Source organism: Mustela putorius, unplaced genomic scaffold (assembly GCF_011764305.1).
Source record: "Mustela putorius furo isolate JIRA1106 unplaced genomic scaffold, ASM1176430v1.1 tig00003834_pilon_pilon_pilon, whole genome shotgun sequence".
In the NCBI taxonomy this organism is placed as follows: Eukaryota; Metazoa; Chordata; class Mammalia; order Carnivora; family Mustelidae; genus Mustela; species Mustela putorius.
The window spans coordinates 94,175,205-94,190,937 of record NW_025421987.1 but is presented as its reverse complement, the minus strand read 5'-3'; the positions used below and the strand labels follow the sequence as shown (position 1 = coordinate 94,190,937).

The 15,733-nt window shown below is 41.2% G+C and overlaps 1 protein-coding gene across 6 annotated transcripts in view; it reads left to right on the top strand.

The window, feature by feature from the left end:
* Positions 1-264: 264 nt before the first annotated feature.
* The window catches only part of ATP13A3 (ATPase 13A3), a 92,699-nt gene continuing 77,230 nt past the window's right edge, over positions 265-15,733 (top strand). For 4 of the 6 annotated variants that reach the window (XM_045088730.1, XM_045088734.1, XM_045088735.1 and 1 more), the window contains exons 1-2: positions 265-784; positions 1,544-1,587. The gene's annotated coding sequence lies outside the window, so the exon portion shown is untranslated. Of the gene's footprint in view, positions 785-1,543; positions 1,588-5,990; positions 6,042-14,800; positions 14,865-15,733 lie in introns of those variants that run through there. The other 2 variants (XM_045088731.1, XM_045088732.1) reach the window with 2 other exon arrangements.

Sequence of the window (15,733 nt, the reverse complement as noted above, 5' to 3'; positions counted from 1 at the left end):
ATGATCTTGTTTTTGCACGGCCAGGGTGGCAATTTCCACCTCCTCCAGGCCAAAAAATCCCGTCCTCCGCTGGTAACTTCGCCTCCTCAAGACGCAGCTCTTTTGAAAGGTCCTCTTCGCCCCTTTCTTCCCTTCGCGGGTCTAGGGGGCCTAAAGGCGAGGTGGGCAGGGCCTACCCAATGACCCCGCCCATCTCCTCTGGCTCCGCCCCACGACGTCCCCTCTGCGCCCCTCCGCGCCCGGCGCTGGGATGAGGCAACCACGTGACCTCACATCCGGGCGCGGGAGTCCCGAGCTTGCCGCGCGCTCCCCCGCCCGCCGGCTCTCCCCGCAGCGTGATCTGGCCGCCACGGCGGAGGGGAGGGGGGTTCGCTTCGTCGCTGGCGGCTGGAGGCCGTTTCGGAGTGCAGACCGCCCCCCTCCCCTGCCCGCCTACCCCCGTCACCGTCCCTTGTTCTCGCTCTGTCCGGCTTCAAGCCGCCGCCGCCGCGGGCGCCGAGGAGGAGAGCGCGGACACCCCGGTGCCGGGCTCAGCCAGGGCCTGGCCGCGGCGCCTCCCTCCCCTCACCCCGAGCTGCAGCGCGCGGCGGCGGCGGCGGCGGCGGCGGCGGCAGCGGCGCCTCGAATCCGAGCGACCCGCGGCCGCCGGCGCCCGCCGAGGGCGATGGGGCTGGGCTGAGGCGAGGCGACGGCGGCGATAGCAGCGGGCCCGGGCCCCGGCCCCCCGCGGTCCCTCGGCTGCTCTGGCCCAGAGGCCGCCGAGGAGACGGTGCAGCGGCGGCGGGTGAGTGGTCGGGCTTTCCCGGGACGCCGGGGGCAGGGTGAGCGGGTCGCGGAGTAGGTGGGTGGTGGTGGTGGTGGTGGTGATGGCGGGGGGCTGAAGGAGAAGAAGGGTGTTGTCGGGTACCAGGTGAGCTTCTGCTGGGCTCCTTGGCCCAGAATCCCGCATCACTTCCCGGGGGAGATGAGTGGGATGGGGAGGGGAGCGCTGAGACCGCGGAATGTCTGCCTGGGACAGGTGAGGCGAGAAAAAGGGATACACGTTGTGGGTGTGAAGGCCTGGTTCGGACACGCTGCTTGCGTTGGGACTGGGGAGTAAGGATGGTGGTCCAGCCCTTTTAGAAAGTCTGGCAGATGGGTGGTCGAAGGGCAGGACGCTTGATGTGTTCCGCGGGTGCTGCCTGAGGCATCTTGGGTTCGTCCTTAACGTCGGAGTAGTAACAGCTTCTTGCCATCACCGCATTTTATGGATGACTAAGTGAGGCCCAGAGAGGAAAAGTGACTTCTTAATTGGTTAAGGCCTCTCACTTTGACTCTGTAAGTGAAGACTAGAAAAACCCCGGGGTTCTCTCCATTACTTGCGTGGCCACCCTCTTTATGGCCTTTAATTCTCCCCATTGCCTTCACAGAGTTAGGTTTGGCAGTGTATCTTTAGCAGGGTTGTGGCTGGGGGAATGGATTGGAGATTGACAATAACTCCATTCGGGGCTTCCCAGTTTGGAAAGATTTTGTGACAGGTGTTTATCATTTCCTCTTCCCATAGATCTGACAGAATCATCCTTGGATCTTGGTGTCTGGACATAGGAGGTATGAGTCACTCACGTAATTCACTCCTTTTAATTGTCAGTGTCTTAAAGCTATATTTAGTGGTTATATTAGTCCAAAATGAATGGGTATGGAGTTGTAAACCTAGAAACAGAAACCTATGTTTCCTACTTATGATTCTGAACTGTAGGAGTAGAACATTTGTGTATGTAATAACTATTTTAGGTCTATGAGTCAAGAAGTTAGAATTTTTTTAAAATCCAAGAAATGCAGGAACGTTAAAGATTATTGCAAAGTGAATACTGTGTTCTAAAGGCTTTGTCGCTAAAGTGAAGGTGTTTTGATTTCCTTATCTTTTAAGGGGTGATTTCATAGTTGAAAGTGCTCTGCCTTTCGTTAGATCTCAGCCTCCTTACCAAGGTACATATATTTTATGGCATTCTTTTCTCCGGAGGATTGTTGCTTTGCCGAATAGGCTACAGATGCCAAAATAAATCTCTTTGGGTATTCCATTCTGGTTTAGCAACCCTTTTTAAAATGCAGATCAGTTCCTGGAAGTTCCAAATAGTAAGTCTATTATTAATTGTGACGCAACTTTACTTTTGCTACTATCCATTTGCATTATCCCGTACCAGATCAGGGGAGCCTGAGACTGTTCAGTGAGATTTTTGAACTTTGTTAGAACAACAAAGCTTGTTTTTGCTCAGGGCATTGGGTAGGAAAAGTGATGACACTGGTTGTCTCAATTTATAAGTAGTATAGCTATAAATGAAAATATGAAGTTACAATTTATTTTGAAAATACAGTTGACAGGCTTCATTTTGATGCAGTGTTCAAATTATGTAGTGAGAGGGCTGATTTCTTTGTCTAGGTCAACGAGAATACTTTACTTGGGGTATGCTTGGTTATTAAAATTTTAATTTGGTTTGATTTGAGATAAATATAATAAATTCTGGGCACCTGGGTGGCTCAGTGGGTTAAAGCCTCTGCCTTTGGCTCAGGTCATGATCCCAGGGTCCTGGATTGAGCCCCACATCGGACTCTCTGCTCGGCAGGGAGCCTGCCACTCCTCTGGAGCCTGCCTCTCCTCTCTCTGTGCCCGCTTCTCTGCCTACTTGTGATTTCTGTCTGTCAAATAAATAAATAAAATCTCTAAAAAAAATAATAAATTCCTATATAGGTAGGGAAATAGTTTTATAGTATTTAGAGCAAAGCTTTGTTAAGCCTGAATGTCTGAACATTATCTTCTGATGAGTTCTGTGTGGTTTTGCTTATTAGTTATTAGAGCTAAAATATTTCTGTTGGTTTAGTTAGCCCTTAAAGTTGTCTCAGTTAGGTACATGAGTTTTTCACATGTGCCGTATTCCAAATAAGGATTTTGGATAATAATTATATGTTGGTAGCTATAACATAATGTAATATAGAAAAAGCATGGACTTGTGAAATCAGACTGGAGTTTGATTTTTGACTTTCCATAACTAGCTCTTTGACTAAGCTTTGAATTAAACACTTAACATGGATTATCTCATTTAAACTGTATTTTACAGATGAGGAAACGAGGTTCAGAGATGTTAAGTTACCCAGAGTCATAGACAGCTAACATGGTAAACCTAGAAACAGAAACAGCTTGTCATATACAATAACAGAGCTAGATTCGTGCTGTTTTCAGAGGCCCTTTCATTGTAAGTTGCTTAACTTCCCTGATTATCATCATCTTCTAATTCTTTTTTTAAATTAAAAAAAAATTTTTATTAACATATAATGTATTATTAGCCTCAGGGGTATAGGTCTGTGAATCACCAGGTTTCTAATTTATTTTTATTGAAAACAAATATTAATACTTACCTCAGAATTTTGAGGATTAGCTGAGAACTTACGTTCTCCCTTTCCCCTTTTTATTCCCTATACTAAATTAAGCTCTGCTTATATAACATGGTGGTCTTGTAAGCACTGTGAATATGAGGTTTTAAAAATGTGAGTACACATTATTCCTAAGATTAATAGCAGTCCTAGGAGATGGGCCATGATCAGTGATATGGGGGCATCCTGTGAAACTTTGTCTTTATTCTGTATTATTTTTTCCCCAATGGTCCAGGTAATGGTGGAAGTAAGAACTTTATACTTGAATGACAGCATAATGGTTGTAATTACTAAAAATCTGGGAAGACAGAAATAGAATTTTAAAATGATCTTGATTACTTGGTTTGTTTAATGCTGGATTCTCTCCACTGGTATATTTGGTAACCTAAATTAACTATATATGTAGTAAGTGGAAGACATTGTGAATGGAACAGAAGTTGAATAGGAGTTAGCAGCTCATCATTTATTAAAGAGAACACTCTTAAACCAGTTCATAGTGGTATGGTAAAGGAAGATAGTCTAGTGCTTGACATCTAACATCAGCAGAAGGTTTGTTCCAGTGATGAAATGCATTCTGAATGTGCTGTATAGTTCATCTAGTTAAATCTGCATCCCAGAGATAGCTGATGGGATTTAATCTTTGGTTTTGGGAGATATTTTGTGTGAAATGAAGCTAACTGGATTATAGAGAGAATGAATCCGTAGTCGCTAAAACCATGTTCTAATTATTAACCCATCTAACTAGTCCAGGAAACATGAGAGAGGCAAGGAAATAATTGTTAGAGAGCCTTACTTGAATTTTGTTGACTTCATTTTTTGAGATAGAGAAAGAAAAGAGCATTGGAATTAAAGCACATCTTTTAAGATTTATGTAAAGAAGTAAAAGTTCTGGGTTTATTTAATTGGGGTAGAATGTCCTAGACTTAATGGTAACTAGTGATTATATAAGCCATGAGTTAAAAAAATTTGTTGGTGGTGGGGTTATGGACATTGGGGAGGATATGTGATATGGTGAGTGCTGTGAAGTGTGTAAACCTGGCGACTGACAGACTTGTACCCCTGGGGCTAATAATACACTATATGTTTATTAAAAAATAAAAAAATTTAAAAAAACCATTAGTTATTAGTGGAGTGCCTGGGTGGCTCAGTTTGTTAGGTGTCCGACTCTTGATTTTGGTCAGGTTGTCATCTCAGGGTAATGAGATTGAGCCCTGTGTTGGGCCCTCTCTCTAATTAAAAAACAAAACAACCCACCAAAGATTTATATTAGTAAGATTAAAACTAGAGATGATGAAAAAAAGTAGAGATGATGTGAAATGTCATGAATGAATGGTAATAAAAAATCACTACTTTTGTAATCATTAGTTAAAAAACAGTAGTCAGGGGGCGCCTGGGTGGCTCAGTGGGTTAAGCCACTGCCTTCGGCTCAGGTCATGATTTCAGGGTCCTGGGATCGAGCCCCACGTCGGGCTCTCTGCTCAGCAGGGAGCCTGCTTCCCTCTCTCTCTCTCTGCCTGCCTCTCTGCCTACATGTGATCTCTGTCTGTCAAATAAATAAATAAAATCTTTAAAAAAAAAAAAAACAGTAGTCATGATGGGGAAGATGGAATGAACGAAGGGGAAAGTTGATCAGATAGTCAAATGTCTGAGAATGTGAGGGTGTGGATTGCTGAAGAGTTTCCATGGGACAGTTCTCTCTAGAGTTCTCTCTAGAGAGTTCTCTCTAGTTCTCTCTAGAGAGAACTGTCCCAACAGAGGATCTGGTAACACCTTAGACCAAAAGGCTCATAATGGGGCCTTTGTTAGGTCTGACTAGTAAAACATTAACTCAAATAGCAAACTACAAGAGGGCCGAATTAAAAAAAGGAGTCTACCACAGGGCATCTCCCCAGTGGAAGAGGCCATATAGATCTTTGGAAACAGAGCTCCATAGAGACCTGTTTCTTTGAGGGTATAGATGAAGATGCATGTTTTACTTCTTCCTGTCACCCAAGACCACTAATACTAGTATGAACTGAGAATCCAATAAGAAGTACTCCCCTGTCTATTTGTGTATGTGTATGAATTAAGTGAGTTGTAATCAATCTCTTAATTGAAATTCCTCTCTTTGCTGACCCTCATGCTTTTAAATGATCTATTGATACTCAGGTAAGAAAATGAATTTCTGAGAAAAGTGAGTTAACTATGTAGAATTTACTGATTACATGATGTGGAACTTGATGATGTATGTAGATTTTCTCAGAAGCTTTAAATAAAAATATTAGAGGATGCCTGTGTGGCTCAGTTGGTGGTGCATGCAACTTTTGATTTTGGGGTTCTAAGTTTGAGCTCCACGTTGGGTGTAGAGATTACTTAAAATCTCGAAAAAAATAAAATTATTTGTATCTGTTTTGAGGTGGGTGGTATGAAAGTTCTACCTCTGATAGCAAGCTAGATTAATTGACTCCTCTATTTTATTTGGTTTTTACCTGTTTTCTTCACAAGGAATTTGTGAGTTGGATATTGAAATAATGAAGTGTGAGATTGAAAAACAAATATGGTAAATGGTCACAGATAGGTGATAGACTAGTCTCTTCTTTTCACAGAAAAGGAAACGTGTGGAGAATAAGTGATAGCGTGCCAGTAAAGGACCTGGGGTTAGACAGTGTTTGTCGGTAGGTTATTCTTTCCACTCTTGGCTTGGTTTTGTACTCTGGTAATGGCTTATCTCACTACTCACTGTTTTGTTTTGTTTTCCCCTACTGAGAACCAGTGTTAAGGACTGCTTTTGATTACGTGGCAGCCTTTTTTTTTTTTTTTTTTTTTTAAGATTTTATTTATTAGAGAGCACGAACAGGGGGAGGGACAGAGGGAGAGAGAGAAGCAGCAGGGATCCTGATTTGGAGCTCTGTGCCAGGACCCAAAATCATGACATGAGCCGAAGGCAGACACTTAACTGACTGAGCCACCCAGGTGTCCCACATGACAGACTTTTACTACATTTTTATTTTATTTTAAAATAAATCATGGAATAGTTCCCACATGTATCTAGTGTGCCTTCTTCTTCTTTTTAAAAAGATTTTATTTATTAATTTGAGAGAGAGAGTGATTGGGAGAGCGGGCTTGAAGGCAGGGGTGGGGAGAAGCAGACTCCTTGCCAAGCAGGGAGCCCGATGTGAGGCTCGATCCTTGGACTATGGAACCATGACTGGAGCCAAAGGCATATGTTAATCAACTGAGCCATCTCTGCGCCCCAAGCATGCCTTCTAACAGCGTCCCTGTTGCTCTGCTTTTTCCCATTTGTGAAATAGGATGAATAATGGATTAATTATTAACTTACTTTGATATACAAGACACATGTTTGGGTTCTTAATTCTTTGTAATTTAAAGAGCTGGATAAAGTGAAATCATACCTTATATGTGGGGGCTACAGGCCTAAATTCTCATTTAAAGTAGAAATCCTGTATAGGCAAAATTACTGTTGAAAAGGTCTTTTAGGAAGATATGTTAGAAAACTGGTTCTTAACTGACATACTGTTTTTCAATTCCAACAGCCTGTTTCTCCTCCAGTTTTTAAAATAGGTTACCTTTTTGGTGAGGGGGATCATAATTAGCTATGCAAGATACCTTTTGACAAGTGAATGGGACTTAGACTGGCTGAGGAACAGCAAATTTATAGTCTTCATTGCATGTTCACTCTGGGACAAGGATGTAAAGGCAGGCATCCTGCCATCTTTAAAGTATTCTCTTGTTTTTTTTTTTTTTCGTGTAGCACGGATAATTGAATGGGAGTAGTTAAATGCATATATGGTAAGAGTCCACAATATGAATAATGGAGAAAGAAATTAGGTATCTGTGAAAATCTATTATCTCCCCAGGGTTATTCTGGGTATTTTACACCATACAAAGAACGTAGCATAATTAAAAGGCTAGGTAATAATTGGGGAGTATTGGGGGACCATTTGTACTTTGTGTAATTCTGGATTGATACTCAGCTATATTCAGTGTTAATATCTTCCTTACTGCTAGTAAAATCTGCATTATTTTAAAAGAAGTATAGGAACACTTGGCTGGCTCAGTTGCTAGAGCATGAGACTTGATGTTGGGGTTGTGAGTTTGAGCCCCACCTTGGGTGCAGAGTTTACTTGAAAGTAAATGATAGATAGAACTGTATAAGTTGTTGATGTTTTTCATGAAATTTAAAGTACCTGAATCTTAACATTATTTTTGGAAAAGCATAGTAAAAAACACCAGTTAAAAAAAAAATAAATGTAGGGGCACCTGGGTGGCTCAGTTGGTTAAGCCTCTGCTTTTGGCTCAGGTCATGATCTCAGAGTCCTGGGATCGAGACCGGCATCAGGCTCTCTGCTCAGCAAGGAGCCTGCTTCCCCCTCTCTCTCTGCTTACTTGTGATCTCTCTCTGTGTGTCAATTAAATAAATAAAAATCTTTAAAAGATTAAAAATAAATGTAATAGTGGCTAAAGATGTCTGGGGAATTGGCATGGTATAGTGGTTAAAATGTGGGCTTCAGTGCCATATACAAGTGACTTGAGTTCCAGACTCATCACTAGCTCTGTAGTTGGGTTCCAGTTACTTAACCTTTTTTAGTTTCTTCATTTGACAAATGGAGGGAATGAAAGCTACCTTAGAGAATTTTGAGGATAAGAGGCTCAGTAAATGGTCATGTACTATTATTGGTTTAATAACATTTAATGTATTCAGAACAAGTATTGTGTGTGTGTGTGTGTGTGAGAGAGAGAGAGAGAGAGATATGAGAATGTGTGGGGGTGGGATTGAAAATTGCTGCCTGTTTTATTTTAACTAGAGCAGCAGGCAGTAATGACATAGTGTTGTACTCAGGCTTTTCATGTAAAGATACCATGATTTTGCATCTTTGGGAACAGCATCCTAAAAGGCTCAAGCTGTTAACCTCATATATCTCTAATGCACATTTTATGTGTGTTTTTGTCTTCCCCTTTCTGTCTCTGGGTGTATCATTTCCCCCCATCCTCTGTGTTACTGTTACTGATTCTGTCTCTTCCTGGTCACATTATAAAATGTAAAAATATGTTAAATTAGGTTTATTTAATAGACTTTCATGTGCCTTATTTAAAAATAATGGTTAATAAAAATAAATAAAAATAAAACAGTAGAAAATACTTGTTAGTGAAATGTGTCTACATCTTTTCTTTAAAAGGAATATTTGAAATTTTATTTTACTTCTCTGGCCTTTGGATTGATTGCTTTAAATGTGGGTCACCGGTTCTTCAAAAAGACCAAAGATGTTTCGTCCAGCTTTAGATTATGCCTTAACTTCTTCTTCTTTTTTTTTTTTTTTTTTAAGATTTTATTTACTTGAGAGAGTGAGAGAGAGAGTGCGTGCATACGCATGAGTGAGTGTGCATACAAAGGGAGAGGGAGAAGCAGACTCCTTGCTGAGCAGAGAGCCTGATTGGACTAATGTGGGGCTCCATCCTGTAACTCTGGGATCATGACCTGGGCCTGAGGCAGAATCTTAGCTTAACTGAGCCCATGTGCCCCAGCGCCTTAACTTCTTAAGCCATTGGTTTTCTAAGCTCATTTGTAATTTAGTTTTGGCTTTGATTTCCTCAAGTTTCTCTTAAATTTTTTTGCCCTACTGTTTCACCAAGCATAAGAGATGAAATCCTTATTTAATGCCAGTTGTAATAATGTGATTCAGTTTGCTAAGTTAAATGTAAGGTACTGCAGGCAAGTAGCCTAATTTTGTCTGGAGCACTTAAATATTTGGAAGAATAGGGGCACCTGGGTGGCTCATTCGGTTAAGCGTCTGCCTTCAGCTCAGGTCATGTTCCCAGGGTCCTGGGATCGAACCCTGCATCGGATTCGCTGCTCATCGAGGATTCTGCTTCTCCCTCTGCCCTACCCGCACTGTCCCCCCACCCAGCTCGTGTGCACGCAAAAATAAATAAAATCTTTTAACCCAACAAATTCTGTTAAAATGGATTTTTATTTCATGGATCTTTTTGATATGAAAATAGGTTTTTTAGAGTTACTACCACTGCCTTAGAGTTCATTGATGAGTAAGTTTTAACTAACCCACAGTTGTTTTTTGTTCAGTTTTTGGTGAGAACAACAAAGTGCTTAATTTAGTTAGGTTTAGAAGCATCTTAATGTGTTCCACCCCCACACCCCAAATCCTTTCTTACCTCCAATGCAGCCTATGGTGAAGGGCCTTTCTTCATGTTCCCTTAAAACTTGTGGCAATTATCAATTATTGTGGTACATAAGAATTGTGATTTTTATAGGCAGGCAGGAAGGAAGGAAGCAAGCCTGGTTAGGGCCTCTTGGTTATGCCTTCAGGATTGCGTTGGCAAATTTAACTATTCAGTATTTTTTTTTAGTTCCTGTATGTGCCAGGGCTAGATGTTGGCTATATGTTGATGAATGAGTTCTGGCATCTTGAAGGTAAACAGTCTAGCAGGTGAACACAGTGCTGCTGCACTGTACAAGTCCCGAAGACACCATTCATATTGTATTTGGAATATGGCCCCATTGGTATGGACTTTGGTCTTTTTCAGTTGAAAAAAATTCAGAATCTCCATCACATACAAGTTAATCCATATCTTTATCATATCTTTATTATATCAGGCAATCTGATCCTGTCCCATGTTTTTAGCTCCATTTCTAGCTGTTTGCTAGAGACTACCCTGTGTTCTAGCGGGTTTAACTTGTATTCATGATGTTTTCTAGGATTTCTCACCTTAGTACTTTTTTTTTTTTAAGTTTTTATTTTAATTCCAGTTAAGGAGCGCTTGGGTGGCTCAGTAGGTTCAGGCTCTGCCTTAGGCTCAGGTCATGATCTCAGGATCTTGGGATCAAGCCCTGCATCGGGCTCCCTGCTCCCCTCTCTCTTTGTGTGCCTTTCTGCCTACTTGTGATCTCTCTCTCTGTCGAATAAATAAAAATCTTGAAAAAAAAATTTCAGCTGTATGGTACAGTGATTCAATGAATCCATATATCATTTGGTGTTCCTCATGGCAGGTATACTCCTTCATGCCCATCAGCTGTTAAACTCATCCCCCTGCCCCCACCCCTCACCTCACTGCTTCTGCCTGTGGTAATTCCTCTGCTTGGATTCCATGCCTCTGTTATTTCCCCTCTTTTTAGTGCCTCTTTGTCTGATGAATTTCCCACCTTTCAGGTCTTAGGTCAAGGGATATAGGTCAAGGGATATAATCTCCAGCATTTAGCATAGTATTTGGCACATGTAGATAGTTTTTTTTTTTTTAAGGTTTTATTTATTTAAGAGAGTGTAGGCATATGTGCACAAAAACTGGGGGGAGGGGTAGAGGGAGAGGGAGAAGCAGGCTCCCCGCTGAGCAGGGAACCCAACATGGGGCTCGATCTCAGGGCCCTGAAATCATGACCTGAGCCAAAGGCAGGTGCTTAACAGAGTGAGCCACTCAGGCTCCCCAGAGAGTGACTTCGTACAACATGGCTTTCTATGAAATCAGAAACAGTGATAAGCCATAATAATTTTTGCTAAATGCTAGCTTAGTATTTATAGTTCTATTCTGAATTGTTCGGATACTTGGGCAACATTGGCTTTTTTCCTAAGTCAAGTAATGGTGTAGGTTTATTTCAAGATACTGTTTGGCTAGGATAAAGGCACTGTTTTAAGTTCATTGGAGAACATGTTAGTGAGACTTCTCTGTCCAGTAATGAGAAGTTGGTCATATATGGTCTCTCAGATGAACAAAGCTTTTCATTCCAAGAATGGGTGGCCCAGCGGATGGCAGTAGCACTCGTTCTAGCTCTGTTTTCTGCCTGTAGTGCCCATCGCTGCTGCTGTGCAGGAGTGGATGTAGTGGAGAGTGAGAACACTGAGGGAAGCCCAGTCAGGAATACTCCGAGACTTTTATATGGAAGGATGGTAGAACTATGATGCCCACTCTCCGCACCTCCTCCCTAGTTCTTTTGTTTTGTTATTTGGAGATTTATCTTCTGTTTCTCAGCTTTGAGAAGTTATAACTTATTTATGTATTAATTTCTGAGCAGAATGACTGTTGAAGAAGGAGTTGATACTGAAGAACATAGCGTTGTAGATGGAGGTTTTGTGTCCGGTTACATGAAGTCACCAAGGAACCTAGGAGAGGGTATTGGGAGAGTTGGAAAAGGGCATTGGGATGAGTGTGGAGCATGCCAAAGACAATATGTACTTGTGAAATTTAACCCAGAAAGCCAACTATTTTTTCTTCACACCCCTTGTCTTGCTCTGTTTCTTCATTCATTCTTCATTGCTTGGTACTGGTTTGGTTTTCAGCCTTTAAGGTTTTTAGTCTGTAAGTCCAGCATTGTGAGACAAATGTTCTGATTCTTACAAGAAAAGACAAAGATGGGAGCTATCCTCTGCTGGAAGGTAGAAAGGACAGTCAAAGCATGGTGGAGAACAAACTTGACCAGGGTATGGAAGGACTTATAAGAGCTTTGCAGCCACACTGTTAGGGAAGGGCATTCTTGACAGAAGGAACAATGTTTGTAAAGGAATGGAGTCAGGAAACAGTAGCCCTTAGAGGTATTACAAATGTGTTGTATATAGATGGAATGCAAGGTTTGTAAGAGGAGAATGATAAACATTGGTGAAAGGCAGGTGGTGGTGACAACAAGGCAGGGCCACATTCTGGAGAGTATTACATGTCTGTTTAGTTGTAACTTTGTCCTTGTAGCGTAGTTGGGCCTCTCTCTCTTACTCTCCTACTTTACTTCTCTGTGGTAGGGAAGCACATAGTATTGTGCATTGTCAGAATTTACAGTGGTTTTTTTTTTTTTTTAAGATTTTATTTATTTATTTGAGGGGGGGGTGGGAGAAAGAGCATGAGCAGGGGAGAGAAGTGGAGGGAGAGGGCGAAGCAGACTCCCTACTGAGCAGAAAGCCCCAACTGGAATGCAATCCCAGGACCTGGAAATCAAGATCTGAGCTGAAGTCAGATGCTCAACTGACTGAGCCATGCAGGTGCCCTAGACTTTTAAGTGTCTTGCTAGTAAGAGGATTGTTCAGGTTTGCTTAATCCCATATATTTCTTCAATTTATATGAGCCAGGGATGTTTTTTCAAATTTTTATTTTGGAGGGACTCTTGCCAGTTTGGGAAATGCTGCTGCAGACAATGGGAAGCTACTGAAATTTCAAGCAGAGAAATTATCATGTCTGGATTATATGTTGATATGAATGAGGGAGACTAGAGAGGGCATCAGGACCTGAGTTGGGGCAGTGCCAGTGGAGCCAGGCATGGGGAGGTGGGTGTGAGAAAGGTAGATACGATGGCAAGTACCTCCTTGTGGGGTAGGAAGGAGTCTGGGATGACTTCCAAAATCCTGGCATGGAATTTTAGCAAATCATATTATTCATTGAAGGAGTAGAGGGAATGGTTTGTGGTGGGGGGTGGGTTTGGAAGAAAGATAAAATGAATCTGTTGAATTTTAGTTGTAACCATGTAAACATGTTCGGTTGATGTTTATATCTGTGGGTCTGGACCTCGAGAGATTAGTGCTGAAAACACTGATTGTCAGCTCTGGGCAGTTTTCACTGTAGATGGGTCAATGGAGCCCCTCTTGGCCCTTTTTGTTGTTATATAGAGAGAAGGCCAGAGAATATTAATAATTAAGTACTGGGCAGAGGATGTGGAGGCTTGGAGAATATTAATAATAAAGATGTGGGCAGAGGAAGTAGAGACTTGGTTACCTGGCTGCCTGCCTTATGATCCAGGCTATTGTAGTATGAAGTATAATTTAGCAGAATTGTGGGAGGTGAAAGGTCATTTGTGGGTCATCTTGGGAACCTAGTCAGTATTTCAACTACATTTGACTATCAAATGAATTTTTGAAAAATAGACCCTTGAAAGATGGTGCTGTCTGCATGTTAATTCCTTAATTTGTTGGTAAGGCATTTTGATATAAAGTCACCTCGTGCTTGACTTTGTGGGAAAGTCAAAAATGCTAATTTTGATTAAATGAAGATTTCTTCCCTGTTTTTAAAAGAGGATATTGATTGAAAACTGGTAAGTAGGGGCGCCTGGGTGGCTCAGTGGGTTAGGCCGCTGCCTTCAGCTTGGGTCGTGATCTCAGGGTCCTGGGATCGAGTCCCGCATGGGGCTCTCTGCTCAGCGGGGAGCCTGCTTCCCTCTCTCTCTCTCTGCCTGCCTCTCCGTCTACTTGTGGTTTCTCTCTGTCAAATAAATAAATAAAATCTTTAAAAAAAAAAAAAAAAAGAAAACTGGTAAGTAAAGTAGAAAAGCCCTGTAAAAGTGTTTTGTAAACTAAAAACCGCTGTATGAATGTCAGTTACTTTTGTTACGTTTGGTATAATACCCAAATGCATTGATTTTTTTTTTTTTTTTAAATCCTGGATAGTTGATTACAGAAGGACCATAGGAAGTGAGAGAGAAAGTTCAGATTTCTGTGATGATTGTACCATGAGTAGGGCCATTATTCTCTTCAACAGTGATTTAAAGTGTGTTTTTGAAATATTTGTTGAATGCAGAGGTTAAGGGCTTTGCACTGCCTTTATAAGCTGAGTCAGCGTGGGTAGGTTTCAACTGGGGAAAAGGAATAGAGTGGAAAAAGATAAATTCACATAATTTTAAAAAGGTGATTGAAGTGCCTGTCAATTATAATTGTAAATTAGCAGGATTTTACTTTTTGTACAGAATAACTTCCTAGTGATTTTGTGCTTCCTTTGTGGTCAGGTTCAGGCCTTCATCATGTCTGGAAAAATAAAATGTGAACCACAGTGTAGTACAGATGAGAAGTAAAACTAATTTTGCTTTCTTTCCAACACAATACAGTAATCCTGAAGTGAATCTTGCTGAGTCAATAAAGAAAAAATATTTTGGGTTTTGCTGTTAATAAGAAAAATGAAAATCTCTGGATTCTGGGTGTACCTTCTTAACATACTTCTTAGGACTTAGAATATAATTTTCTATAGGGTTTTCTTCCCGCTTTTTTGCCCCCCCCCTTTGACTCTTCCCTAACCACCCCCACCCCTTCTCCTCCAAGCCGTTCCTCTGCACTTTGCTGCTCTGATTGGGTACCTATTTGTGTACACTATTATTTTTGTTTCAGAATGCAGCTGCAGTGTAATCTTTTTCAGTACCTTTAATCAACAATTTCAGCTCAGCACTGTACTACCAACAATGTACTTTGCTCAGCTGAAATGACACAGTACTGTGAAAAGTTGAGACTAACTTGAAGCAGTGCATGCAGTGACCACTACATAATGATGGTCATCTGCCAATAGCAACTATAAGGTTTTATATAAACTATATCCTGGCTTCTGTGCAACCATGTGGATAATATGAGTCTTAGAATTGATGAATGTTGAAATTTTATTTATTATTGTTTTTTAAAGTGAGCTCTACCACCCAGTGTGGGGCTTGAACAGAAGACTCCAAGATCAAGAGCTACATACTCTAGGCATGCTCTGTCGACTGAGCCAGCCAGGTACCTGCCCCTAAATGTTTGAATTTTAATTTTACTACTATTATTATTTTTTAATTTAAATTCATTTTAGGCAATACATCATTAGTTTTTGGTGTAGTGTTTAGTGATTCATTAGTTGGGTATAATACCCAGTGTTATATTATATGACCTTTTGTCACATTATGTGCCCTCCTTAATGCCTATCAACCGGTTATCTCATCTCCCCCAGATTTTAATTTTAAATTGCTGATTGAAATGTCCAACAAGTTATTAGGGATTTAGATTAACAGTATTACATTTTAGGGACGCCTGGGTGGCTCAGTTGGTTGGGCTGCTGCCTTCAGCTAAGGTTGTGATCCCAGAGTCCTGGGATCGAGTCCCACATCAGGCTCCTTACCCAGCAGGGAGCCTGCTTCCCTCTCTGCTTCTGCCTGCCACTCTGCCTGCTTGTGCTCTCTCTTGCTTACTCTCTCTGACAAATAAATAAACAAATAAATAAAATCTTCAAAAAAGGTAAAAAAACAGTATTACATTTTAGAAGAAATAATCACTAATTGGCATTACAGTGGAAGAAACATTAATTAATACATTGCTTAACAGAAATGCTTATCTTCTAAATTTAAAAGTGTAGCTTTTATTTGGGCAGTTAAGCTCACTTACCAATTTAGGTTGTTTATACAGGCTGTTATTAGAACTCTAGATTTGTCAATTCCTTACTGTATTAAGTGCCAAACACTTTCTTTAGTGCTTGCTTTAAAACTTGTTTCAGTTAGGTGTTTCTGCATGTAAGTACCCCTCTTACCCTCAAAGCACAAAACTCATGTACTCTATTTCATGAGTTTGAAGAAACAGTTAATGAATGTAACATGTTTATATATGTACATATGACA